The sequence below is a fragment of the Elephantulus edwardii genome, unplaced genomic scaffold (assembly GCF_000299155.1).
Source record: "Elephantulus edwardii isolate Elephantulus edwardi_28Jun2011 unplaced genomic scaffold, EleEdw1.0 scaffold00025, whole genome shotgun sequence".
Taxonomy (NCBI): Eukaryota; Metazoa; Chordata; class Mammalia; order Macroscelidea; family Macroscelididae; genus Elephantulus; species Elephantulus edwardii.
In genome coordinates, this window is record NW_006399775.1 from 20,852,880 (window position 1) to 20,858,315 (window position 5,436).

The following is a 5,436-nucleotide window of genomic DNA, read 5'->3' on the forward strand; positions in this document are numbered from 1 at the left end:
ATAAAAAAATTAAAAAAAAAAGATGTCAACTTTACAGAGCTATTGTGATAATTAAGGTAAACACACAAAGTACTGAGTATTGTTAGAACTATGTGTTTATCAGTATACTCTTTTGGCTATATTATTTTTTCCTGTCCTAAATATCAAAATGTGCTTCTCTTCAGAATATTCCCTACATTTAAAGGCTCAGTTCCAATGACTCTTGTTTTCCGTGAAGACTTCTCTTATCTCCACAAAAAAGTCTCTCCTCCCTCTATTCTTTAAACATCTTTGCTTCTGTATTTCTCTTTCTACATTTTTCTGAACAAATTGAAGACATATAATCAGTTACAGTTCCTCACTAAATTATGTGTTCTCACTGGCAGACTCTAATCTATTAATTTTCATCTACACCCTTTCCTTAATACCTTTCCTGGGCATGTCTTGAGCCTCTGCAAATCTATGTGGCACCAGAAGGAATGCCTTCAGTGGTCTCCCAGTTTCTTGTGTTTCTGTGAGTGTTGGCAATATTGAAGAAATTGTGGTACAGGACAATGAGGAAGGATGTTATTTTTAGTGACTAGATCTGCCTGCAGTAATTGCCTAGAGTTTAATTTCTCTGCTTTGGGACTAGAAATAACATTAAAAACTTAACTCCAACATATCCCATCTTGTGATCTGAGATATAAGAGTTAGTCACCTCAAATATTAAGTATAACCTAAATTCTCACTGATGTCAGCAGAAAAGAAACTCACTCTATTACTTGTGTTGTAAAAAGAGTGAAAGAAAACTGTCAAAACTTCCTTCTAACCTACAACCATGAAGGAACAAAATAGATGAATGGGGCCTTCTAAGAATCAAATCCCTATACACATCAAACAACTTCTCTAACAGGGTAAAAAGGAAAGCAACAGACTAGGGAAAAAATATTTGGCCATGATGTATTTGATAAGGGACTGATACCTAAAAGTTATGGAATACTTCAGCACCTCAACAAGAAAAAGGTAAATAACCCAATCGCAAAATGGGCACGGCACATGGATAAACACTTCACAAAAGAAGATATTCAGATGGCAAACAAATACATGAAGAAATGTTCAAAACCCCTACCAATCAGAGAGATGCAAATCAAAACAACTATGAGATATCATCACATTCCAGCAACAATAGCAAAGTTCAACAGAGAAGCAAACAACAAATGTTGGCAAGATTGTGGAGAAATTGGAACCCTTATTCACTGCTGTTGGGAATGTAAAATAGTGTAACCAGTATGGAAGGTGGTTTGGCTCTTTCTAAAAAAGTTGGAAATAGAAATTCCATTTGACCTAGCAATTCCACTGCTAGAAATATACCCTAAAGAAATTAGAACCATCATCAAAACAGATGTATGCATACCCATGTTTATTGCTGCATTATTTATGATAGCAAAGAAATGGAAGCAATTCAAGTCGATCAACAAACGAATAGATAGAAAAACATGGTACACTCACACAGTTAAATACTACACAGCACTGAAATACAATGAACTCGTAAAACATTACACAACATGGGTGACTGTGGAGGACATTACACTAAGTGAAATAGCTCAGTCATGAAAGAACAAATACTGCATACCCCCCTGCCCAGTTATAAAGCAGGACTGACATGAAATATTGGGAGAAGAATAGGAAAAGAGTGAATACTACATTGGAAGAGATGCAAGAAAGAATGGTTTAAATGGAATATATGGTTAGTTATTATATGTATGACAACAATTAAAAAGAAGAATTATATTACAAAGAGGACCAGAGTATTGACAGGCGATGAGGGAGGGAGGAAATTGTACAACAATGTATGGATACTAAAAAAAAAAAAAAGAAAGAAAGTTAACTGGCAGAGGGGGAGGGAGTTAACTGGTGAAGGGCTGGTGAATGAGGAAATGTGGAACAATCAATGAATGAATGAAAATCCAACTTTTCTGTAAATTTTCATCAAAATAACAATGAAAATAAAAAAATTGTATTTAAACAAACAAAACTTCCTTCTACAAGATTTAGGAAGTATGAAGTATGTTAGAGCAATATAAGTACAGGCAGTGTTGCTGAGAAGAGTAATGGTGATTTGGGAGATATAATTGCTGTTCAACATGGCTTTTCTTCATGCTCACCACTGCTGCCAATTTGTACTTATACGTATATAGTGCTTAAGTGTAAATAAAATACTTTCACAGACTCTACCTCATTCTTATGGAGCCTGACGGCACTCTAGTTAAATTGTCTAGCTATTAAGCATTTTTAAAAATCACTCAATTTGATATCATGCATGTTTGGTTCTTTTTTTCCTTTCTATTTCTGGCTTTTTCTCCTCTAGGGGAGTCATTTACTTGTTCTCAATGCAGAGTTTTCTGGAAGGATCGACTGGGGAATGAATGATCCCTTAAAGGCATGTTTTGGATGATGCTCTGCACTTAGTAGACAATTTTTCAGCCCTAATCATTTTGGCATCTTTGTGTTTCTTAATTTGCCCTCAAATGCTGAGCAAATGAGTAAACAAGAATGTTAATGCTTTAATAATTTTTGAATATGCTTTAATAATTTTAAAATATCTTTTTAAAATTTTCCAAGTAGAAACTTTTTAAACTAACTCACTAAGATTATTATAATTCTTTCCCCACCACCCTTAGAAAAAAGGGTAAAGAAGAATGAGGACATGAATGGGAAAACTGCTAAATCATCTTCATCTTATTAAGAATTTAGCATACTAATCCTAAGGATTATTCATATGTCTAGTAACATCCTCTGTCTGTGAGAATATTTTGAAAAATACAAGGGGATGGGAATACATATGCATCAATGATGTATGCCCTGACATCCTACAAATTCTGAATTGTTGAATAATCCTTTACAAAAGAAAATAGGAACACAAGAATGAAAAATCATTTTAATTTAAGCCTCAAAAATTAAGCACATCTTAGAAAGAATGCATTTCCCCCTCAAAATATTCTCACTTGGCCAAGGCCATACTCATAAAACATGACTTAGAGAGGGATTCAAGGTAGTTGGAAGCAAACTGAGTTGTTTATTCTCTTGATGAAATAAGAGTGCAGCATATTTGTTTTCTCTCCTTTCTTCTTTCACTTCATATTCTTCTGTCCTTCACTTTCTTTCTTCCTTACCTTCTACCCTTTTTGAGCAACACACTTCATGAAAGAGTACTGGTTATTTCCAAGCCTAGGACATGGTATGTCACATCATTTATCTTTCACTTTCCGTTCTTTCCCCTGGTTTCTCAAAACGCTCCTTTTTTGAAGCTCTTGAGGAAGATTTAAGATCTTTCAGAAAGCTGCTTAATCTCTTCTACACTATCCATATGTTATAGCCCTCACCTTGTTAGGCAAAGTTTGGAGCATTTGGTCAAAATAGATTTAAACAAAATTTTTTAATAATCATGGTCTTTAGACTTTCACTGTTGCTACCACTTTTATGATAAATATAACTCAAATTAAATTAAAAAAACCCACCCAAACCATACAAAACAACCTTTATACTCATTGCTATTAAGTTGGAGCCAATTCAAAGGTGATTCCCTAGCAGATTTCTGAAGCTTTAAATTATAAGAGGGCAAGTTACCCATCATTCTCCTTACTGTAGAGATGTCCAAATGTGTGGACCTGGGGCAAATAGTTGTAGTTGCCTGGGGGCCAGATTACTAGAATGAGTCCCTAGGGAGTTGTTCATAGAAATTCTTCATTTTCCTCTTCTGTCTTCTCCTATGATGCATATCTTGCAAAGATATAGATAGACCGTCTAATGTGGCTGGGATACTAATAAAAAAAAATGTCACTGCCTTCCCTGTCAGAAGAACAGGAGAAACAAAAATTAGGAGAAAGTCAACACTCTTTTATCATTCCTCTTTTGGGTTGGAATTCATCAATTTAAGAAAAGATTGTTTACTCTGGCTTCCAAGCTCTATGGGAGAGTCTGGCTAGCTCACAACCTCTAAGTTATTTTCAAGAGTCCTGTCCCTCTCCTCCTGGGCTCCATTTGGGCTCAGGGCAATCCAGAACTCTCTAGGACAATTATCAGCTTCATTCAGAAGCACAGCAGCACATTCCATGGACTGGCAAGCTCCAACAGCTCTGGCACTTATGAGCATAAATGTTCTGATTAACTTGGCAAGCCCTCAGCCACCCCACCAGTGGCCCCCATTGCAAAGTTCAGAGCTGTAGACTTTCCACCCTCCCTTTCCTTAGCTGCCTCTTCATGACCGTAGACTGGGCTGAGTCAGTCTGAACCCAATCAGAGCTTTTGAACCTGTTTGATGGTCTTACTTGAACATAAAGGTGCTGTTTAATAATGAAATAAAAATACACATTCTTTAGGGAGTTTTTAAATCAGAAAAGGGGAAAACATGAATAGTCTGTGTCTTTCTTTTTTATTTCTACTTCATATTCATTTTTCTTTTTTCCTTTCTGTTTCTCTGGATTGGTTTTTATCTCAATTAGTTCTTTTCTCTGCCCTTCCTGTTTCTGTTCTTCAACTTCTCTGTCCCCAGATTATTGATACGTTTTCATTTTTCCCTTTTCCTTTTATCATAATAGCTTTCTGAAGTTTATTGTTATCGATATTGGATGGCATTGACTTGGTTTTGAAATGTGAGAGAGTGAGACAAAAGCAATCATCTATTTGTACTCTCAAGGAGATCTTGTGTAGCTTTGAAATGCCAACCTTTTGATTAGAAGCCAAGTGCTTAACTGTTTGATCATCAGGGATGCTTGCATAAATTAGGTAAATAAATCCAATAAGTAAATGCCATGGTTCCAAACAGAAACAAAAGGGTGTCTCTATATTTGCTTTTCATGTTTCTACTTGTATAAACATGGGTAGATGTAAAAAAATAGTAGTAAAGGAACTTAAGTTGGATGAAGACATTGTGAACAGAGTTCAGGAAATCTTCTCTGCTTTCATATCCAAACATACAAGGTCAACTTTTAGTTTTATAATTGATTCATTACCTCTTCAACCTAGCCACATGAAGACAGAACTCATATTTTCTCAATTTAGCCGCTGTATGTACTTCAAGAAACGAACCCGATTTTATTGCTGAGTAATTGTCTTTGCTAAACTGTAAAACTCTGTATATTTTCTCTTTTTTGCATTAGTATGCCAAATAAAGATTAGACTACAGCTTTCTTTAAAAGCTTAATCATTAAACAAAGAAAATACAACTTTCTGTCACCTTGCCTGCCGTGTTAGGAGACTCAGTTTATCATATGTGGTCCAAAATTTATTCCCTCCTCCACTGAACGAGATACAACAACAGCTCTAACACATTTCTCCAATTTCTTCTTTAATTAGCACATTCTGTCTTTTTAACCATATACTTAATAATGTCTCTAAAGATATATGTATAAATAGTCCAAGTTGATAGTTTACAACTGTCTTACTGTTCAATTAATAGTTTGATAGATTTATATT